Source organism: Hypomesus nipponensis, chromosome 1, assembly GCF_054491055.1.
Source record: "Hypomesus nipponensis isolate SF chromosome 1, ASM5449105v1, whole genome shotgun sequence".
Taxonomy (NCBI): domain Eukaryota; kingdom Metazoa; phylum Chordata; class Actinopteri; order Osmeriformes; family Osmeridae; genus Hypomesus; species Hypomesus nipponensis.
Window position 1 is genome coordinate 18,150,416 of NC_140361.1, and position 24,731 is coordinate 18,175,146.

General features: G+C 40.0%; 1 long non-coding RNA gene across 2 annotated transcripts; it reads left to right on the plus strand.

Moving 5' to 3' along the window:
- The first annotated feature begins 425 nt into the window (after window positions 1-425).
- LOC146302870 (uncharacterized) lies at window positions 426-24,033 on the plus strand. Of its 2 annotated transcripts, XR_014754531.1 has the most exons (11): window positions 426-4,806; window positions 5,169-5,229; window positions 5,360-5,559; window positions 17,426-17,512; window positions 17,634-17,711; window positions 21,391-21,495; window positions 21,804-21,954; window positions 22,036-22,571; window positions 22,824-22,983; window positions 23,451-23,580; window positions 23,738-24,033. It is a non-coding gene; the product is annotated as an uncharacterized LOC146302870 (long non-coding RNA). The 2 variants fall into 2 exon arrangements; XR_014754530.1 differs by having other exon boundaries at window positions 23,451-24,033.
- The last annotated feature ends 698 nt before the right edge of the window (window positions 24,034-24,731 follow it).

Genomic DNA, 24,731 nt, shown 5'->3' on the forward strand with positions numbered 1-24,731 from the left:
GGTGGGGGAGGTGGGTTAAGAAGGGTGGAGAAGGTATAAGAACGTTTGTGTGAGTTAATTTTGTTCAGAAATTAGAGGGTTTTAGCACCAGCTAAGTGAGAAAAGAAGGATTTAAGGAGGGAGTGATACTTATCAAGGTCCAGACCATCTTTGGACTTGCACCATCTCCTCTCAGCTGCCCGAAGGGTGGACCATTCTTCACAAATAACATCCATAAGCCACGGGCAGGAGGGAGATCGTGCAAGCCTGGTTGACAGGGGACAGAGAGAGTCAAGTGATGCAGTTAAAGTGGTTAACAGGGTGTTAGTGGCAGTGTTCGTGGGGTGGGACGAGAACTTGTCAATGGGAGGGAGGGAGGATGTTACAATAGAGGAGAAATGGGAGGGGGATACGGAGGTTGCGCCGGAAAGTTATGAGGGGAGGGGAGGAAGGAGGAGTTGGAGGGAGAGAGACAGAGAATTGGATAAAGTAGTTATCAGAAATGTGCAGTGGGGTTACAGAGGTTGAGTCAGTGATACAGTTACGTGTCAAGATGAGGTCTAGCTGTTTGCCTGCCTTGTGGGTCGCCAGTGTGCTCAGCAGCGTCAGGTCGAAGGAAGTCGGGAAAGAAAAGAAGTCGACGGCCTGCGTTCCTTGGAGGTGGATGTTGAAGTCCCCAAGGATCATCAGCGGGGTTCCATCATCCGGGAGGACGCTGAGGAGCATGTCCAGCTCCTCCACAGTCAGCTCGTGGTCCTGGTGGTCGATAAGTAAGGGATAATGTATAGAACGCTGCTTCGCGTCGGGGTGCTGTTCACCCTGTCGAGGCTTATTTTCCCGATAATGACCGGCGTTCTATACATTATCCCGCTTATTACACGGCTACTTGCCAACAAAATTACTTAACACAGTGTGTCTTTTTACAATTTATTTGTCACCATTCGTAGTGTTGATCAGCAGAGAAATAGTTTGCCAAAGATGTTGAACTTCATAGACGTTGAACATTCATTAGGCTTCAAATCAGCTGACGTCGCTAAGCAACGCTGGGGTTGAAAAGTTACTGGACTTGAGTTACCGGGGTGAGTGAGTGAAGGAGTGGTTGACGGAGAGAACAGCTGGAGTTGCAGTGTACTCTGGGCGGATCCATGTCTCTGTCAGCGCAAGGGCATGAAGAGAAGCATGAGATGCAAATGCCGGGATGAAGTCTGCCTTGTTCACAGCAGACTGGCAGTTCCAGAGCCCTATGGAAATGAATTAGAGTGGTATTGTAAGTAGTATTGAATGCTTTTTCTTTTCTTTCCCTGATGTGTACATGTTGATGCGTAAAGTATGACAAATACACCCTCTTACTGGACATTGAAGCGGAAATCTAGGGCAAGGGTTGACAAGTAATTAGAGTCTATCCACACTGGCTTTGAGGCTTATGAAGAGGAATTTGTTGATACTTGTAATGAATTTCCAATTAATGTTGAGGAGGACTTTATGGATTGTTTATCATCTTTTGCTGAGACGGAGGAGTTTGATGACACTTTAGATTCTGACAACAATAGCTTTGATAGCGAAGACGAGGGGAATCATTTGGAAAGTAATTTGGCTACCTGGGTATTAGAAGACAATATAACACACAGCGCATTGAATAAATTATTGAAATTTCTGAAGTACCATCATCCATCACTGCCGGTTGATGCGAGAACACTGCTGCAGACTGCACGGTCAGAGTCAGTAGTTGTCAAGGAAAAGGCTGGTGGGACATACCATTACTTTGGAGTCCTAAAGTCGATGAAGACCACTTTGGAGGCAAATAAATGCAAGTTGGCTTGTGGTGTCTACTTAGAACTCCAAGTGAATGTGAACGGGTTGCCACTTTTTAAAAGTTCTTCCACCCAATTCTGGCCCATTCTTGGAGTCATCAAGAACCTTCCCCAGCATCAGCCATCTGTGATCGGGCTGTTTTGTGGTACCAGCAAACCATCACTCAATGAATACCTGGAAGATTTTGTGGCTGATATTTTGGAGTTGGAGGGGGGATTCACATTCCAAGGAATCACCATGAGGCTCCAACTATCCTCCATGGTCTGTGATGCTCCAGCCCGAGCATTTGTAAAGAATGTCAAAGGACACTCAGGCTACTCGGGGTGTGAGAAATGCATGCAGGAAGGGGAATATGTGAGCAACCGGGTGATATTCCCTCAAACTGATGCCCTCCTCCGCACTGACAAGAACTTCAGAGAAATGTCTGATGAAGGGCATCATCTCTCTCACCTCTCGTCGTCACATCTTTGGGCATGGTCAGTGGGTTCCCATTAGACTACATGCATCTTGTTTGCTTCCTCTCAATTCCTCTCAAAGGATGATGCTGAAAAACTAATACATGCTTTTGTTACGTCCCGATTGGACTACTGCAATGTGTTGTTCTCTGGCCTCCCAATTACCTACTTGAAAAATTTACAGCGCGTACAAAATGCTGCTGCTAGACTATTGACAAAAACAAGAAAGTTTGATCATATAACCTCTACTCTTATCTCTTTACACTGGCTCCCTATCCAAGCCAGAGCTGATTTCAAAGTTTTACTACTAACTTACAAATCTCTACATGGATTGGCACCACTGTACCTCTCCGGTCTCCTTGCACCCTATTGCCCCGCAAGGACTCTAAGGTCTCAAGATGCCGGCTATCTGGTAATACCCAAAATTAAGAAAAAAACTGCTGGAGGTAGGGCGTTCTCATATAGAGCACCTCTTCTGTGGAATAAATTACCTGTCTCAATTAGGGAGGCTGATACTGTTTCGACATTTAAAACTAGATTAAAAACGTTCTTGTTTAGTCAATCCTATGATTGTTAAATGTGTGTACTTTCTATGTAAACCTGGGGTGTGCGTTTGCCTATGTGTGTATCACATGTAACTTTTAAATTGTAATTTTAGCTTATGTTCACACTGCCAATTTAAATGTTACAAATAAAGTAAACCTGTTATTGTATATTGTTACTGTAATAGTTCCGTTGCTGTATATTTTTATTGTTATAGTTTACTAGTTGGAGACAACGGGGGGCTGGTTGTTTTCATCCTTATTCGTATAAATATAACCTATTTTAGAGTTGTTTCCCCTGGAACAGATTTCATGTTCCAACCAAGGGGGGCTGTCGCTGTCTTGGTGTGTGGGGCTGCATCAAATACCCTCTTAGCTTTGTTAAATTGCTGCACTAGTCCACACTTGACCGGTGGGGATCTCATTCTATTACGACTGAAACTGTTAGCTGCTCCTGGCATTCTCTAATCCCTGTTCTCCTCTCTGTCCCCCCCACACATCCCCTGTGGTGTGGGGGGTCTGAGCTGTCAGGACCTGCCTGGTCGTCGGTCTACCAACGCTGGACCAGGTCGTCAACCGGAAACCAGCCTCCATGACGGTCAACAGCGAGTTTCCAGGTCCCATCCAACGTCTATAAAGCCGAACAATGGATTTTTGGTGTTTCAAAACCCATTGACACTGTATGACTATGTTTAGCTTGTGTTCTGCTCCTCTCTCTTGCCAACCGTCTCTGGAGGAGGGGATCCCTCTCTGAATTGCTCCTCCCAAGGTTTCTTCAATTTTTTCTCCCGTTGGGAGTTTTTCCTTGTCTTCCTTGAGGGTTTAGGTTGGTTGAGGGGCAGTTCTATGGGCGTATGTGAAGCCCTCTGTGACATGCTTGCGTGTAAAAAGGGCTATACAAATAAATTTTATTTGATTTGATTTGTTTGCCTGGTAGTCATGAGGCGACTCCTGTACCTGTGGCTCAAGGGTCCACTGGCCTGCAGGCTCTCAGGATTTCAGGTGAAGATGCTCTCTGAGAAGCTCTTGAGGATCAGGACAAGTGTGCCAGTGGAGTTTGCGAGAAGGCCAAGATCCCTGAAGGAGGTAGACCGTTGGAAAGCGTCTGAATTCCGCCAATTCCTGTTTTATACCGATCCTGTGCTCCTTAAAGACCTCCTGCATACCGCATTGTACCAGCACTTTTTACTTCTTTTTGTTGGAGTGTTCATACTGTCAAACAAGGCACTGCTTGAGGAGTACACTGAGTATGGGAATGAGGCTCTCGTGTTGTTTGTTCAGCACTTTGGGGAGTTGTATGGTGAGATGTACCTCTCCTACAATGTCCACAACCTTGTGCATCTTGCACAAGACGTCAAGGTGCATGGGAACCTGGACTCCTTCAGTGCCTTCAAGTTCAAAAATGTCATGCAAAAGCTAAAGAAACTTGTGAGGAAACCAGGATCTCCCTGCAGTCAAGTAGTGAAGAGGCTTTCAGAGAAAGCATCTGTAAAAATGCAGAGTGGAAAGTTTAGGTGCAAGGAGAGAGCACACATCAGGGCCTCTGCCACCATTGTTTCATTGTGCAAAACAGTACAACCAATATGACACAGAGCTATTCACCCTTAAACTGGACCAAGCCAACAGCCATGTCTACATTCAAGGAAAGGTAGCAAGGATCAGAAATATCATTGTTAAGGAGGAGGAGGTGTACCTAGTTTTCTCAAATTTTGCCCATCAAGAGTCCTACTTCGAATACCCCATGCCTTCCTCTACATTTGGCATACATTTAGTAGGTAGCCTCTCGGACATGACACACCACTGCAAAATTGGACTGGTAGAAGGGAAGGCTTTCCTAATACCCCATGGAAGACAATTTGTTGCTGTGCCCCTTATACACATTGACTGACCATACACCCCTACACGTTAACCAGCCCTCCCCCTGCCCAATCCACCATCTCTCAGCCTCTTGCACTGCCATCATCTTTTGGAATAAGCTTCACTGTGGTCGACCTCCTAGCATCATATAATTTATTCAAGTAAGTATTTGTATACAGCTTAAAAGGTTACAGTAATTTAACATATATATATAGGTTGTACGGATAACCTTGAGCTCCAAATTGGCCGAATCCCACCCATCAAAATTCCTTTACTACGTAAATTCAGCAGAGACTGATCCATCATTCATGCTAATCAACAATATTGAACAATATCTACAATGGTAATTTAAATGGAACCGTAAAGACTGTAAACCAGTCAAATTGCTTGCTCAGAAGTACTGGGTGTACTGGGTATAACAATAATAAGTGCAGTTGGGGGTATTTTGCTTATTTTAATATGTTTATTTTGTCATGCATTTTTAATGTTGTCTGTATACTACTGTCTGTCCCCCTTCTTGCAGCCTCTCCATTCACCAGAGCATCTTCCCCTGATCTGCCTTGAATTACTAGCCAGTCTGAACAGTAAGTGATTACCTGAAAATGTATTTATGAACCTACACTATGTTGTCCTGGCTGTACCGGGTGATATATTTATGCCCAACTGATTATTGATTGAAATACACTTTTTGTTGTGTGAATCATTTTGTATTAGGCTCAATATGTACCTAATAGTACTCCTTGACGGGGAAAACAGAACTGGCCCACTGGCAAAGGAGTGGTTTTCGGATGGGCTTGCTTGGTGGCCCCCTTATAAGGACAAGGTCCAAATTCTCAGAAGTGTACAAAAGAGGTTTGTCCCACAACCCTTGAAGGGATGGAAGCAGTACGCTGCACGCATTCTCTTCGAATCAGGTAATTTTCAAAGTAGAGCCCTTAATGCATCAATCAAGTCTAATAAGTTAAATGAATAACTTATGATTTTGTTCTGATATTGTCACTTGTTACTATCATTACATACCCACAAGTTTACGTAACTGTTAAATAATAGTTGACAGGCTAAATGGGGCTTACAGATTCAATTGACAAAATTCAAGAGCGGTGGGAAAGGTCATGTGCAACATCAGACCTCAACACTGACAAAGAGCAAGAAGCCCCAACAATCCGAAAACGGATAAAGTGAGCACATATGATTGATTGAATCATCATCATTTTAAACTGAGTTTTGTCTACATCACACCAAATTCAAGAACTGTGTGATTCTTGGAAAATGTTACCATTAGCCTTCTTTCTATTGCAAATTCTTATGCATGAACAATTCTAATAATGGTTTATTTACATATTTAGACCAAAACTGCTTAGGACACCATCACCCTCATCATCCTCATCACACACTAGAGCTGTGCAGATTAGAGGAGGATGGTGTGCCATTACCAGGGCTCATGTTCCAGGCTCCAACCTCGGGACAAACTCACCTACCAGCAACAAGCAATAGTCACTTGGTTGAAAAGATGGCTGCCGATGGCTTGAGTGGCTTGTCAGGCTCTACTCAAACCCTCTTTTACTTAGTTACCTTGTTTTTAATTGGCAGCTTAGTGGTTGCATTTTGTCTAAGAACTAAGGGCACTAGAAAAAAGAACAGACGCCAATTACACATCGAACAGAAAGATGAAAGAAACTTTTGCGCGCAATTGCTCTGCTGTTGGCTTTTGCTGTGGATGCTACCACCACCCAGCCCACCTTGAAACAAGACCAAACAAAAGGACCAAGCCGACACACAGCAGGTAAACATGAATGAAACACAGACACTGAACTCTTTCGGGTACGGACATTTTACAATCTACTTGATTACAAACCAACTTGACCTCCCCCACCGCGGAAAGCCAAGTAATCAAAGCAACTCTGTCACTCACCTGGACTCCAAACAATTTAAATACCACGGCCATCGTGTCATGTTGGGGAAATTATACAAACGGAGAAGAGACCTTTGCCACAGTTTCAATGTACTACTTAGCCTGATTCTGCTGGCTGGGGACGTGTTGGGAAAATTGAAGATGTAGCACATTTATCCTGTATAAGAATGATTCTGTGTTCAGCATTCCTTGTGTGTAGAGAGAGGCCTACCCCCAAATCTGAACTTTGGGGAACACGAGGCATATGTAAACAAGGTGACCTGGGCTGACCACTCTCTCTTACTGGAGAGGCCATAAAAGATGTCTGGCCTTATCTGTGTTGGGTGAATCATGTGGTCAAGCTTACAGGGGTCAAAAGGCACACACACTCAAACACGCACGCACACACTCCTGCGCCAGGTCTATGCAAGGAGCCAATGAAGAAGAGCAATGGAACATTTGCATGCCTTTGTCTTAACCAATGACTGTAAAGAGCGGTTCTGCTTAAATAGCTAGCTAGCACAACATGCTAGCGGACAAACTTTGTATTGCGATCAGACTTTGTCTCCTTGCTGGCAAGCATTTGTGTTTTATTTGTGTTTTATTTTTACTAATATGTTTAAGGCCAAATTGATTTAAAAATTCCATAGTGTAGTCGTTAAAGGTGCACTCTGGTCCTTATCTGCTAAGATCTGGTTAAAGCCCAGTGCAGCAAGTAGAGCATCATATTTACTGAGATCTGTGATCTGTGACGCATTGGGAGCAGAAAGATCGGTGAAGTAAATAGACAGTAGGTTTTGCTAAGAATATGGCGCCGGGAGATCCGGGAAACAGAATCAGTTACGGCCTGACCGACCAGAACTGAGATATTTGAAACATATCTGAGTTTGGTGGTAGTTAAATACCTAACCAAATGGAAAGATTATTGCTGATTTATGTGGGAATGCCATTGCAGTAAAACTGAGGGATGAAATACTCCGCTGTGAAGTTGTACACTAAAACTCTAAATGGATCCTGACCTGTAAATGTATATTGGTTAAATTTGACACATAATAACTGATTGTTATTGCTGATGAATTGGGAATTGTAATTTACACATGGTAAAGGCGTTTGACATGCCATTAGAGAGTGGAGTTCTGCATTAGTGCGTTTATTGTTGCTGAGATGTAATTGTTTTGATAGATCTGGGTCTGGTGGTAGACACGTGCCTTACAAACATGTGTTATTAAATCCTAGCCAAACGAACAGGTTGAGGCCTGGGCGACCAGGACTCAGATATATGTGTGAACAAAAGATAGGACTTTTCAGTGTACAATGCAGAATTTGAACTCTCGATTTTTAAGTTAAAGTTAAATTAGACGTGCAGTTCTATCACCTACATTTGCTTAATTCAGATCCAGTTGTGAGATAGTGAAGACTAATCACAGAGTCATACTCGCTAAGATGTGGTGCCGGAGTCCGGGAAGCAGCGTTAGTAACCTATTTTACTAAGTTCTGTAGAATACCAGTGAAGGGGGTAGGCTGTCCACAGCCTGTGAGAAGGCTACAGGTAAAAGATATCTCCGTGCGCCCGTAAAAAAGATCCAGTCTGAAGGACTGAAGTGTATACAAGGGGAAATAATTTGCGATTGTTGTTAAGGCCTAATTTTTATGTTGTTATTAAAATAGTACTAAGAGTTGATAGAATTGTAAATATCGAGGTTCTATATAAATATAACCATGGTTAATTGTTTTAAAAGTTGTACATTGGAAGTGTGAAATGCTTAGAAATATGGAAACCAAAATTCGGGTTCAATGGTGAAATTGAAGTTTGAATTCCGTTTTTGGGGTTAAAGAGTGAGGAGAATGTGGTAATTTGTCTCAAATGAGTCTCAAAGAAGGCTGACATGATTCTAGGAAATTGCCAGTCCGCTGTCTGTTGAATAATGTCAGAAAAATTGCCAGAAAGACAGCGCTTGGATCGGAAAGATCAAGGCTGTGGTTTCGTGAGTGTCCAGAGAGACAGGAAAAATGGCAAAGGTATTTGTTATAGTTTACAGACAGAATCAACAGCGATGGCGGCGGGTACAGGCTAGTAAAGGAATTGCAGCTTGACATATGAGATCAGAGATGAGTAACCGCATGACGCATGCGCAGAGAAATTGAGAGATTGAAAAAGACGCAAATTTAGAGAAATAGGCGAATTTGATATTAATTTGGTGATTTTTTAAAACATGTTACGTGATGAGTATTTTGAAATATTTGCTAACAAGGTTTTTGGTTGTTTGAGTACATTTTACACGAGTTTCAGAAATTCCGAGGAAAGGTGACTCCAGAGGGTAATTCTGCATAATTATGTGAGTATTAAGGCTGAAAGATGTGTCCGTTTGGATGAATTCGAAGTTTGGTGGTTAACAAATGCGTGATCAACATTTGTTGTAATTCCTAGCCAAACAGGGAGGTTTTTGGAGCCTTTCCGACCAGAACTTGTAAACGCCAACCATCTGTGTCGTGCAAAGAAAAATAAGTTTTTGCTTTGTTCCAGAGCGCGCTGTTTGTTTGATTCGAGTTTGAAGCGGGCGCTGATGGAAACAGTGATAGATTTGAGTTATTAAAAATTAAGAGTAATTGAGAAAGTAACAAGAGTGTTGCATTAAATCATAATACAAACTATAAACTATTAAAATTAAATATTTTCATTTAGGGTTTTTGGTCCGCAAAATTGAGATTTGAAGAATTGTCCGTGCATTACGCATGCCGAGGGCACAATGGCTGGTAAATATAGGAATATTCAAAGGCGTATTCTGTATTACATGCTTTGATAAGACTTTTGAGAAGTTATAGAGTAAGGTTTTGTTTTACGGGCTTATGTTACTCTTGTAAAATTGTGAATTTAAAGGTTTAAAACAGAAAAAGGGAGAATTTATATTTTCTTTTGTCTTAAGGGCATTGTTTGGTTGACGTGATTACGGAGCGAAATACTGGCATGAGTGACTTAGGTCTAGGAGCAGTTAACTGTCCGAACATTGATTTGATAAAACAACATTATGATAACGATAGTTTAGAGCAAATTAAAATGTGGCTCAGAGAATTAGTAGAAGGCTAATTTTGAAATCAAAAGTGAGATTTAGTCAATAATGGCAACCTTGGGTGTTATGGGAACTTATGGGAAGTTTGTGTTTACACAGGAAGGTTGTTTTTATTTGGCAAAGGAATGTGTTTTGTTTATTGGTTCAAACACTTTGATGTTCTGAAAAGGGAACTATCTCATATACTTTAGGTATATGGGAAAACATTTTAAGTCAAAATAGTCAAATCTAGGGTTTTTAAGAGTTTTGATAAAGGTATTGGATGCAATTTGGTTACAAATGAGAAAGAGAAAATAACTAAAATATACTTTCATTTTGAGTTTGATTGTAATTTGGCTTTAAGTTTTATTTTGATGTTTTGTTAAGAGCATGACACAATGGTTGGGATAAACAGTTAGTCTGTGGTGAGATTGTATTAATGAATGGTATTAGTGCATAAGGAGGGTTATTATAACCTTTGTTCTGAAATAATTTGGGAAGACTCATTAAGTCTGATAAATTGTGGTAATGATGGTTTGTGCTAATTAGCTTGTTTTGGACTGCAGCCAAAGCAGGTTATGAAGTTCTACCTATCTGACCTTTATAGAAAATATAGTTGGGGAAAAATTTTTTGGTTAATAGCTACATTAAGAACAATATGTGGTTTATATTTTCATTTGAGAAACATACAGAATAAATTCTGGTTTGGGATGACAATGGTTTTTATCATATCTTTGACAAAAAGAGGTGTGATTTGGTTAAACAGAGAATCTAAAATGATATAGGTCTTAAACTTAACAGGTTTTAAACAAAGAAAGGTTTTTGGAGTGAAAGAAATTAGACTAACAGTTGATTTTGTTTAAAAGGGAACAAAGAAACTGATTTCTAGACATAAGTAATAGGAGTTGAATATCAAATGATGAGGTATTGTCTTGTTATATATGTTTGCTCAACAATGGATAAATAGGGCAATGATCACTTGGAAAGATAAGAATTCTGAAGAACTTGTTGGTTCTACTATAAGTAGTCCAAATTCCTGAAGAGGTGGATCAAAACGTTAACCGATTTTATACAAAATGCTAACTAGAAAAGAGATATCTTCTGCTAAATTCTGTTCCAGGTGAAGCAGTAAACCAAAGCGTGGATGAGTCAAACCAGGAGATTGGGTTTTGATTAAAGTCATTAAAAGAAATAACTGGTCCAGCCCAGGTGGGGGGGGACCATAACAGGTACTGCTCACCACACCCACTGCAGTCAAAATAGGACGTCTTAGATGCATTTGTCACATTGTAAGAAAGTAAGGGACATTGATACAGGGACAGATTAGTTACGCACCACAGTCTTGAGGCACAAGTCTGACTACAAAGGGGAGTCATTCTCTTAAAGAAAGGCGCGTCTCAACCTCAGTGAAGAAACCAACGGCCAACAGAGACATAGGGTGTAGACTAAATAGGCTAAAAAGATAGGAGACAGTAAGCAGGGAAAGGTAGAAAAGATCACCCATTTCCTTGTCTGTAGTATTGTGACATCCGTGGTACCATATTTAGCTTACTGTTGCTAATATTCATAATAGTCTTCCCTATACTATGGTTTGAAAAAGTGATTGCTCCTGTATGATGCTCCTAGTGGAAACAATAGGACAGATAAAGACAACACCGCTGAGACGAGCAGAACACACTAGTATTAAGAACTGGATTTACTGACAGAAAATTAGTGGTTGGAATGGATAATGTTTAAACTCGCAAAAAGGGAAGTCCAACTGTCTTGCATGCGCCAAGCTAGACCTCAACTAGGCACAGTGCTATTCCGGCTGATTCAACAGATGACACAGGGTATAATGTGTGCTTCAACATTATGACAATAGTTTTATGTTTACTGAACAATGAAATAGCATCTCATTACTGTTCGCTATGGTTAAAAGATGCAATGTTTTAACCTCAGTGACTATCTACAAGGAAAGATATTGATTGTGAAGAATTTGTTTGCTCAACTAGAAGTTCATACTGATAACATTGATTTTGTTTTTCTGGGAATGCTAAAACATGTGTGGCAGCGAAAGAGGCAGCCATACAAGTCTGTCTGTCTTGACATTAGAAAAGGTATAATGGGGATGAGACTGTCTTGAGAGATATGCAAGAATTGTCACCAAAATGAGAGGTTGTGTAAATCCACAGGAGGAACTTATGTTACTGAAGAATCTATTTCGTTATGCTATAATATTGAGCCATGAGATTCATCATGTCTCAACAGGAGGGAGTGATAACGAAAGAGTGTTCACAGCATATGGATTTGCAAACTATTCAAGAAAACTTTAAGAAAAAACTTTTTTAGCATACCCGATTTGAGTGAGAGCAAGATATGCATGAACTTTATTGAGCTAAAGAAATGTTGTAAAGATTCAGAAATGGGCCGATGACGAGTCAGTTGCTTTCAACTGACCTCTGTGAGAATGTAATTTTAATTACTGTGTAGTCTACTTCTTCTGAAATTCGCAGACAGGAGAAAGATGCTGTCTCAATCCAGTGAGAGGTTCCTGACCTAAGGAGACTGGATTGTGGTGACGGATTTGACACGTTAAGTCCTGGAAAATGACCCAAGGTGAACGAGGTCATTCCTGTCTAGTTTCAGAGGTGATAAACAAGGAGATATCATGGTACACGTGAGTCAAGCGTGCATTTTGTTTGACGTCAAAATAAGGAAAACTCCGCGCTGTGCCTGTAGTACAGTGCGTTGAGGTTGCCGTTGTAACTAGACTACATCTTCTACGAGAAGATTACACAATCACCATGCACACAATCATGGCATCCGTTTCAACAAATTGGACTTTGAGAAACAAGGAAAAGTAAAGATTTAACTGTTTCATTGATAACAATGCAAATGTTAAATAGATTTCGAAGTGAAGTTTTAATCTTGAGATAAGTGAGAAACTTTTCTGTGGAATAAAATTTAGGTACAAACACTCCTATCATGATACGTTCTACCAGTTACGTAAATATGTTCCAGTTGATTTGTTATGTTCCAGGGCAGAAGTTTGAATGTTTTGAGAACAGTTATGGACTGTCGGAAGAGGTGATAACAATGCTGTTTCATTTATGTGACTTGATGAAGTATTACTTGGGAATTGCATTAAAGCTTCATGTTTATTTTTTGAGAAACTTGGTTATACTACAGAAAATTGATATTAATTTGAGAAGAAACAGAAATTGATAACATATAATGAGATTTCAGGATTTGTGCCCAAGTGATGTCTTATCATGCAAAGGTTGTAAAAGAATTAGCAGCAGGCTGGAAAGAAATGTCTGTTGATCGTAAGTCCTGACTGCTCTGTAGGAGATCACCTTCGGGGGAGGGGGAGAAGCTTTTGCCACCTATAAAATGGAGATAAGGTTGACTGGGGGAGTACATTTGGAGACAAAATCTGGGGTGACTTAAGGGTTAAACAGGTTTTTGTTTGGGTAACTGAGGTTTATGACTCCCTGACCTGGAGAGAAATGCTTATCACCTAACCTGGAGAGGAAGAGCACAATCAGGGCCTGTCTTAGAAAAACCTGACTGACAGTGTACTGAATGTTTGATGGTTTTAGAGATGACCATATTGACAACAAGTAGGCATGCTCTTATATCCTGAAAATTTCTGTATTGATTTCTTTGTTGCAATCTTTGTTTCAATTTGATTTTGTGTGGTTAAGGAGATCTGAGATGAGGTCCAACTCATCAGACGTCAAATTACCATTCTGCTGCGTGATGACGGGTTTTACCCAATACCATGGGCTTCCCTCATGTCCAAGCATTCACACTACTAGACTATAATGCTGTGTAGTCTTTAGAATTTTACACATTTTTGATTTTTATGAATTATTTTATTTAATGTATTTTTATTTTATTGACTGTGTGTAGGCGTGGTTTTGGAATAAGACATTTTATTCAGGATAAACAGGAGGGATATGTTGGGAAAATTGAAGATGTAGCACATTTATCCTGTATAAGAATGATTCTGTGTTCAGCATTCCTTGTGTGTAGAGAGAGGCCTACCCCCAAATCTGAACTTTGGGGAACACGAGGCATATGTAAACAAGGTGACCTGGGCTGACCACTCTCTCTTACTGGAGAGGCCATAAAAGATGTCTGGCCTTATCTGTGTTGGGTGAATCATGTGGTCAATCTTACAGGGGTCAAAAGGCACACACACTCAAACACGCACGCACACACTCCTGCGCCAGGTCTATGCAAGGAGCCAATGAAGAAGAGCAATGGAACATTTGCATGCCTTTGTCTTAACCAATGACTGTAAAGAGCGGTTCTGCTTAAATAGCTAGCTAGCACAACATGCTAGCGGACAAACTTTGTATTGCGATCAGACTTTGTCTCCTTGCTGGCAAGCATTAAACTATTGTACTTTCTTTGAATCCGACGACTCTGTGCATTACTTGAGAAATTATCCTAACAGGACGTGCAATTAAACCCTGGCCCATCTATGAGCCTTCCTCTGGAGGGTGCAGCATGTGGACCGCTCAGGTGCAAGCCGCGTTCTGGTTTGGGAATGGACGCATTCGCCGGGTCAACGGGGGTTCCACACGACAGCGGTAACGTCGCCCGATCAGCAAGAACTCAGATTCCTTCAGACTGTAAACCATGCAAGAGTAATCTGGGAACCGACATCTAAACCAAAGGGCATTCTGGGAGCACATTTGAACATTCGGAGTCTATTGCCAAAACATGAACAAATTCAACCTCTGTTAACAGATTCCAACTTGGATTTCCTTGCTCTGACCGAAACGTTGTTGCATAGAAACATTCCAACTAGTTTGATTGACGTCCCCGGCTACACCTGTCATAGAAAGGACAGGGTTGACAGGGGTGGGGGGGGGGGGTACTAATCAATGTGAGAGACTATTGGAAATATAACAAAGTGAAACTGGATACATCTCTAGAATGTGTGGCTATAAATGTTGTTTTATCTCTGAAGATGAATTTTAATATTGTTGTTTTGTATAATCCACCATCCCATGGGGCTTCATTTTATGATGATTTAGACACAATTTTTAAACATGTGAAAAGCCATAATGCATCTATTTTTCTAGGTGATTTTAATATCAACTGGCTAGAGAAAAGCCATAGGATCAAACTAAAAAGGCTACTACAAAAAGATTGCCTACAGCAAATGGTAAAGGGCCCAACAAGGGTTACTCGAACAAGTAAAACTATGATAGATTTGATTGTCACTAACAGACCTGAGCGGATCACAAGAGTGTACAATCTTCTAACAGGACTCTCTGACCATAATATGATATTGGTTGCTCGAAAACTCACCAAACAGCGCTTCCAACAATTTGCAAACAAAAGCAAACCAGGGAACCAGGTAATCCCCCAAAATAATATAGTCTAAGTAAAAAATGATCTTAATAACACAGACTGGAATAGTGTAACACAATCCAGCAATTTAGAAAACTGCTGTAATTCCCTGATGAAAATTTTAACAAAAATAACTGATAAATACACTAGGATATCTAAGCAGAAACCAAAAAAGGTGTCTTTACCATGGCTTGGGAATGATATCTGCCAGTTAATAAAAAAAAAGGGATTATACACTGAAAAAAGCATTGCTCTCTAAAACCAATACTGATCATCTTATTTTTAAAGGATTGAGAAATGCAGTAGTCAGAGAACTGCGCAAAAACGACCTATTTTATGCAATTAATAGAGGCGTCTGAAGGGAACAGCACTGCATTATGGAAGCACCTGAACAGCCTAACTAAACTTAAACCTAGTCAACAAAAAATAATTACAGAACTAGAAGTGAATGGTGTCAATGGCACAGATAACTCAGCTATAGCAAATTAATTTAATAACTTTTTTTAAAGGTCAGTAGAGGAGCTAGCAGAGAATTTTGAACCAGCAATCTTATCCCTGCCCACAAATTCAGAGCCCTCAAAGCTCTTCCATATTAAGGAGGTAAGTCAGGAACAAACACTTAAAATCATTAACAAACTAAATGCTTCTAAAGCAAAGGACGCGTTTGGATTTGATACAGCCTTCATTAAAACTCATTGTTCTGTCCTGGTGAAACCCATAACACACTTAGTAAATCTCTCCATCAGAGTTGGCCAATTTCCACAAAGCTGGAAACAAGCTATTATAACACCGATTTTTAAGGCGGGTGCAAAAGACCAGGCTTGTAACTATAGACCAATCTCTATACTGCCTGCTCTTTCCAAAATCTTAGAAAAGGCTGTTACAGAGCAATTAATAGACCATCTTGAGAGTAATGGTCTCATTAACAGTAAACAGTTTGGTTTTAGACCAGGATACTCAACAGAACTGGCGAAATGCTACCTCACAGAGAATATCAAGAGTAGTCTGGACAGAGGCAATGTTGTGGGGGCTGTATTCATAGACCTTAAAAAGGCCTTTGACACCGTCAACCATAACATACTTCTAAACAATCTCTGCACTTTTAATTTGTCAAAACCCGCCATAAGCTGGTTTGCTTCATACTTGGAGCATAGGGAGCAGAGGGTCAGGATAAACTCTGAGCTATCACTGCCATTAGCTGCAAACTTAGGTATTCCGCAGGGATCGATTTTGGGGCCTCTGCTCTTCAGTCTCTACATAAATGACCTGCCCACCTGCTGTCGGTCATCCAACTGCCAAATGTACGCTGATGATACAGCGATTTATGCGTCAGCCAGAAAGTCAAGCACAGCAGCAGACATATTAACTAAGGAGATGGAAGATGTATCCCGTTGGCTCAAAGACAACCATCTAACTCTTAACATTAAAAAGACAGTATCTATGTGTTTTTCTATAAGAGGGAAAGCCTCCTGTTCTATCAAAATTGACCATGACACAATTGACCAAGTCAATGAATTTAAATTTTTAGGAATCATCATAGACTCACAGCTTAAGTTTAATAAACACATTAAGAAACTCATTACAATGCTCCGAACAAATTTGAACTGTTTTAGAATGACAAGGCATCATATACCTGTTAAGGCAGCCTTACTGATTTTCATGCCATGATACTGTCTCACAAAAACCAACGGTGAACGGTAACTGCATAGCAGAGGTGCACAAAACTTATTTTGGCCAGTCAAGTTTCTCAGTTATTGGAACTCAAATGTGGAACAATTTACCAACTATAATAAAAACACAAACTGAATTTAAAACATTTAACAGACAACTGAAACACTGGCTGAAGGAAAACCAAAAATGTAATCATGACAACACACAATAGATAACACACATACATGCACACACAGCATATATAGGTCACGCTCATCATATTGTTTCTTCTTTCTGCACAAGGTTTTAATGTTATAGGAAGTATGTTTTAAGATAGCATATATTTGTATAATTGTATACTGTAGGCCTATATATTGTTTAATTGTATAATTGTATATTTGAGATGACTTATATATTTTATTAGAATAGGTAGCCTGATCAGGGACTGAGGTTGCAAATTAGCTATCTAGCTACCAACCTTTTATGTATTCACATCTGCAAGTTGTGTCATGGCCTTGCCATGTCATGTTTGTAATAATGTGCACTGCTTTGTCCCTGCTAAATAAACTACAAACAACAAAACTTGTCCTCAGAGGAAGATGACCTTCCTCTACCTCAAAAGCAACCTCCGCCCCCCGTCAAAAAACAAAGAGTTCAGAGAGCCCCTCCTCCCTCACCACTGGTCATAAGACCAAAGAACCGCCAAGTGAATTGCAATTCAAGTGCTATTGCATCTATGTTGTATCAATAAAACACAACAATTATCTAAAATAACCTTAATATTACACTGATAGAGACATGCTAGATTGATCTAGAAATAATTTCTTCAATTCTTAACAGAGATTTCACAGGCCCGACCAACAGCCTCCTACAGCTGCCAAGGTTCAGCTCCTGCCTGGCAACCTGGCAACGTGGACTCTTCTGAATGTAAGAGTTAGGACATAGCGAAGACATGGACATGAACAATTCACTTACACAAGCATTCATAATTATGCCATTGGTAAAAGCAATGTGTGACCCATAAGAATTAATGATTTTTTATTTGAAGTCATAACATCGAGTTGGATGGAGGAATTGGAGGCCAGACCAATGACATACTTCCATCAAGGGGCAAATATTTCAGAATGTAAGTATCCTTTACAGATAGTTAATAGAACTTCAACTCACTAGGCTTTTCCATTACCTACTGACAAACCCCTTACTTACCATACAGTGCACTTAACCTGTTATTCCCTCAAGCACTCGCAGACACCAGTGGTTTTCTTGCTACAGTGTTACTTGTTATTCTCCAAATCCACCGTGAAAACTAAGCACCTAGTTCGAGAAAATAAACATTAGCTTAATATGAACATACATTGACATGTAAATAACGTACAGAAAAGTAAAATACAGACACAAACCAACATACCTCGTTAGCTGTATAGAACAAGGAAATACAAGTTTTTATAAGTAGCTAACATCCTTTTCGCTTGTTGATTCTCCCACGCACATATGGAGGATTATAGGGGCCAAAACTAAATAAATAAATACTTGGATAAATAAATAATTATATAACGCAAAGCTTAAATAAATGACACAAAATATATAAATGTTACATGTATTTGTGTATATATATATATATATATATATGTTTACGTTTTCATGTGTTTACATGTATTTATTTATACTTACATTTATTTATTTATCCTTACATTTACATTTATCCACGGCGTTACTTGCACACAGCAAAATAAATCTGTTGTCTCACGTCACCAAGTCAGGGGGCGGGTTAAAGCCTCTAATTGGTGAATGAACAGTAATACACACCAGGCAGACTCCACCAGTCGATCAAGCTCTCTTCAATCTAGAGGGATCTCTACAGCTGCTAGGGGTGTGTGACACTGTACGATGTGGTATAGATCCGATACCAAGGAGTAAATACAGGGCTAGTATTGCCAATACCGATACTTTTGTCTTAGAAAATCAGTTTATCTACTTTCGTGTCGGGGAAAGCAATGCCTCAAAATTGATTAAGTGAATGCATCATCAATATGAATTTTGAATGAACATTTAAAATGTTTCCTTTAATGAATTGTTCATGATTATGATCATAATAAAACACAGGACAACGAGTTTTGTCAAAAATACAAATGTGTACCGGTGAGTCGTGTTACTGCACGTACACGGCAACAACTCAGCCTAGCAGGGGAGGGGCAAAGTGAGTTTGAGCGAAGTTAGACGGTGTTTGCACAACCACTCTGGTGTAAAGGGAGTTGTGTACTCAATGTGGAATTGAAACTTAAGTATCGATCTTATCACACTATCAATCAGGCTATTGATACCAACGTTGGTTGGTCGGTCTTGAGATCTATTTGCCCACCCCTATGCTGTATCATCTCGCAGAGAATCGTGAACACATTTTCATTCATGTCTGTGTCAGTTAGGGTCAATATTATTGCTATAATTTCAGCAAAGCTCTCAATATGATGTAAAAAAGAAGTGAATTGGCAGGTGCCTCCATCTCTTCAGCTACCGCCATCTTGGATTAGTAAAATCAGTCGAATCAAGTTGAACCACCAATCAGAGGCTTTAACCGGCCCCCTGACTTGGTGACGTGAGCCAACAGATTTATTTTGCTGTGTGCAAGTTACGCCGTGGATAAATGTAAATGTAAGGATAAATAAATACATGTAAGTATATATAAATAAATACATGTAAACACATGAAAACGTAAACATACACACAAATACATGTAACATTTATATATTTTGTGTCATTTATTTAAGCTTTGTGTTATATAATTATTTATTTATCCAAGTATTTATTTATTTAGTTTTGGCCCCTATAATCCTCCATACGCACAAGCTTCTCACAAATCCTTGCGCAATCACTTCAAAATAAAAGCACTGTACTCTTTGTACCAAATAGTTACTATATAATACTGAATGTGATTTATGCAATTCGAAATTATGACATACGTTCAAAACAAATTATACATTACCACAATGTAATTGCGACAACTACATAACCCTACCCATGTGCAGAGTTAATAGTTTGAGTATCAATAGACTATTTTCGGGTCTATCCCTAAAAACGTGTGATTAATACATTATTTTTGATTTCAAGTCACAACATCAAGTTGGATGCAGGAATTGGCCAGACCAACAACATACTGCCATCAAGGGCCAACTTTATCAGAACGCAAGTGTCCCTTACAGATGGTTTATAGATGTGTATCCCTAACCATTTGAAGTTGATCGTTTGAAACTGTTGAAATCTGTAGACTTCTTTGAGCACCTATAGCATATCAAAATACATGTGACCATCAATTTAATCTTTAGAGATGGAGGCCCGGCATCCAAATGCGTGGCAGGCTGATGGACTGGACTCTTGTGAACGTAAGCTTAATGAGTAAAACAAACTAAACAGCCGCTTTCATGTACTTACAATGGTAAACACCTATACCTGTATCACTACTTTCCCTATAGGTCCAAGATCTCGGCTTCAAAACACTAATCTACTGATCCCATCTAACTGCACTGGTACATTTAGCCATATATTTCTATTGAAATCAGAAAACTGCTGTGTTAGGATTAGTTTACAAACACTGTTTTTTCTAACAGCGGTTGAAAGGCTCCTTCTGGAACCATAGACATATATACATAGACGCCCCATTGGTCCTTGGCTTGCGTGTCAACTCGCCGCCATCTTGGGAAGGTAATCATAATAGTTACAATGTGTCTGGATGGGAGTTTCGGGAAAAGATACAAGGCAATAAGTTGGTATTTCAGGGTTCTACAGTGTTTCAGTTATGGTTCGTGCACTTCTTGACGTGTTCTGTCATTTTTTGAACTCTAACTGTCATTTCACGAAACCGGTAATTTAAAAAGAAAGAAAGACAAACAAACTCGACTCACTCACAAAACCGTTACTTTGTAGAGTTACATTTTTGCTACATTCGTAAACTCTTGAAGTCAAGATGCCTCAGTGTTGTGCAGCTTGGGCCTGTACAAACAGCAGAACAATAACGACAAGAATTCTTGAAATAACCTTTCACAAGTAAGTCTGAACAATTGTTTCTGGTTGTATTTTGCCATTATAACATGATCGATGTTGAGACCTAACTGACAGTTAGTTGGCTACCAGAGTCAGACTATTAGCTAATAGACATGGGAGCCAAGCCTAACGTTACGTTATTCTAACATTTGTCAAAAGAAGACAATATTGGCCTAACAAAAAATATAGGCTATATATATATACAATCTACTGTTACTTGGATGTCATTAATTATATAGCATATATGGTTGCAACGGGAAAACTTGAATCCCTGCTGTGCGTTTCGGCTGGGCGACTGATATTATGAATATGACTGTAGTTAGCTGGCTACTGTAGCTAAAATGTTTCACACTTTATAGGTTTCCCAAAGAGAAGGAGTTGAGGAGGCAGTGGGAATTTACTGTTAGAAGGGAACATTTTTCAGCCAGTGACTACTCCGTGCTCTGCAGTGATCACTTTAAGCAGGAGGACATTGACAGGACAGGTCAGATTGTCAGGATTAGAGATGGAGCTAATCCAACAGTCTTCATTTTCCAAAGAGTAGGTCTATCACTAGGCTGTAAGGATTTGAAGTCAATGTCACACTTTAGTGAAAAGTTACTTTTTTTATGTTTAGGAATCAAAGATGTAATGTATAGTACACTGTGAGATACTGAAACCTGTTCAAGTTGTTTTTAAGTATTTTTCCTTCCATTCCAGCAAGTGGCAACCAGGACAACACAAGATGATATAAACATTACTCAAAACATTTTCATAATTCTTTCTATTAGGAACACCTGTATGCAATGACTGCATCTCCCACTGGTCTGAAGACTAAACTCAGTAAAGCCTTGGCTCGGGTGGAGAGTCTGGAGCGAGATATGAGGAACACAAAGGTACGAGAACGGAGGGCAAAAAAAACGTTGCATGGTCTTCTGGAGGATCTCAGGGGGAAGAACCTCATACATGAAGAGCTTAAAGAAAGGCTTGATTTTTACTCATGTAAAATTAAACTTTAAACTTCATGTATATCTTAGGGGTGTACCCAACATAGTATCTAAGGCAGAAGCGTAGCAAGAAAATAACTGCAACATCATGAGTTCAAATTGTAACTGGATTTCCTGCATGTACATTCTAGGTACCAAAAAGTGTACTTATTATTTTAAGGGCACTTACCAATTAGTCTGTGCTAACTGAATTTCAGATCTTCAAATAGGCCTCCTGTCAAAACAGGGCCATGAGTACAGCAAAGACCAGAAGGAGTTTGCCTCACTCTCCACCTACATGGTCCAAAAGCTTACGGCTATCTGAGAGTCTCTCCACATTCACCTACCACATCCACATACATTGCAAAGGTATTTGTCATGTCATTTAATTGCACTTTTTAAAATTACTGGTTCAAATACATTATATAACTACTTTTTCATTTGATAAAGGTGGATGAGTTCTGTGGATGCCAAGCCTGGCCTCAACACGATGATGTTGGACATGTTGAGGAAAAAACAAGAGGAAGATCCAGTCAAATATGGACGTGTGGCACTCATGTTGGATGCCATGGCCATCAAAAAGCATGTCCAGTGAATATATAAACTACTCAACGGAATCGGTTAAGAAATGTAAACGCTAAAGTGCTTTTTAACCAGAAAAGCCGCAGCTCCACCGTTCACTTGCGTTTGTTTACAAGCGAGTCATTACCTCCCCAAGATGGCGGCGAGTTGGCACGTCGCAGCAACGTTCTGATGCAGACAATGGGGCGTCTATGTATATATGTCTATGTCTGGAACAGCTGGGGGAACTTCACCTCAAGGTGGACCATTTAACAGCAGTTGTCCAGTCCCTCAGTGCCAACAGAGCTCCAGACCAACAACCCCAGAACAACGAACAGGACTTGACACTGCCCATCTCGACATTAGAGGAGCTGAACAACTTTGAGGAAAGACTTGGCCAGGACAGAGATTTTAAGAAACGTGTGGTATGTTCTGTAATGCTTTGACGTGGTATACAAAGGGGTCTATCACAGCTTTATTGTGTTGCAGTATAATTCTTAACAACCTTCATGTGTTGTAGCTCAGCCATTTACTCAACTCAGTCCTCAGGGCCCACCAGTTATCCCAGTGTTGGAATACATGATATATATGTAATGGCTGCAAGGCCCTGGGGAAGACAACAGGATTTGCATGGTCTGTAACACTCTTAAAGCTTGAATGCTTTATTTTCATTACAGACTGCAAAACTGTCCATAACTGGGGGAAACTCTGTTAAAAGAACAGTGTGGCGGGTGTGCGGGAGGGTCTTCACACCTGAACTGGCCACCCAATTAAATTGGTGTGGGAGAGGACAGAAGACTGGCATCAAGTCAAGACCAGTCAAGGAAATCATAATGTGTAAGTTCACGCGGATAATCCCTTACATAGGCTTTATCAGTGGCCATTTCTTTAAGACTGCAAGGGAAGGTCAACTTCCCCTAACATTTAAAAAAATTCATGGTCAAATGTTTACAATTTTGTTATCTTTTTAAATGCGTTAGAACACGTTCATATCGAAGACAAGCTCGTTCAGAATCAGCTATATTAGCAGGTTGACTGACTGATTTCCTTCTAATACATTCCATTAATGCCACAGTGCATTTCCTGTTGAAATTCAGCTTCCATGAACTTCAATGGGGCTGCTTTGAACAGTTTTTTTCAGTGCTAGAAACTATACTATATTATTGGATAAATCCTGCGATTATGTCCTGCCCTGGACGCTCAAAGTCTCTGGGGATGAATGGTGGAGTGGGCTGGCCTGGACGCTGGGCTTCCGCTTTATTTAAATTGAATAGATTGTTTTTGATTAATATTTTCTGTTCTAGTGTCAGTTCTTTGAAATTGAGTCTTGCCAAACATGACTGAAGCAGAAGTGGAGAAATCAATACAAAATTGGCTCAGATTGAGTCAAGACAGAGTCAGAGGGCAGCAGAGGTGGATGGAAGACGCAGAACTGTAAGCTGTAAAACGATTGATGAAGCAAGACCTCAAATTTAGACTGGTGCCAAATGCAGCGCACTTTAGGAGCCGATTGAAACTTGTATGACCTGGTAACACATTAACATTAAAACCATACGTAATTTTCTTATATTTCACGATATGCTGTCTGCAGGTGAGCCAGACTGCAAGGGCACCACAGAGGGATAGCCTACACAGCAGCAGCATACACAGCAGGCTTAGGCCTACGTTTGCTTCTTATTTTTAGCTAACATCGTATATTGTTGTTATTATTTATATAATTATTCTTGATAGGCTATGTTATTATACATTATTTTAATATGTATATTGTTATGATAGGCTAGGCTATATTTGAAAAAAATTTAGAGGCATTGTATATATAGGGAGAATTAAGGTGCAGCCCAACACTCTTGTTAATGGTATGTTTGTATGTTGTTCCGTTGGTCTTTATGCTGGATTTCTTTTAAGAGCTTGATGGCATATCAAAATCCGGCCTGATATTAAATTATTAACTTGAATTCTGTCTCTTCATTATAATATGCTACCCACACACATTTTCGGTGGTAAAGCGTTTTCCATTGTCTCCTTATATTCCTATCAAAGTTGATGTTCATCCTATAGGCTATAGTGAAATTTCAGATTGGTTATGGATAGTGAAATATTTGCTGTCCGAGAGATCAGAACTAAATAAATAAATAAATGTAGTAGGCTAAGAGGAAATATCTGTAGAACGTTCGGTTGGTGCAGTTTTGATCCATCGGCCAGACATTGTCTGGAGGTCAAATTCAATCAAACGCCGACGTCTCGGCGACGTCTTGCCAATGTGAAAACGATGTCCATACGACGTCGGGCCGATGTATATTGTATACATCGGCCCGACGTCGGCCCGAAGTATGTGTGCTATCTGGGCAGTTGTTAAAAAATGTATCGAGATTAGAGAATTACAATTTGACAACCACTCTTCACTCCTCAACTCTTGATTTGCCAATTGTGCGCCCCACGAGCTGCAAAGTTAATTATGCATTTAGCAGATAGCAAAACATAAGAAGGATGTTAACTTTTACAATGCACATTTTTTTTTCAATCAATAATTTGCAGTGGCCCGATTGGGCCAGTGAGTTGCTAGTTTAACTGTCCCAACGTAACGT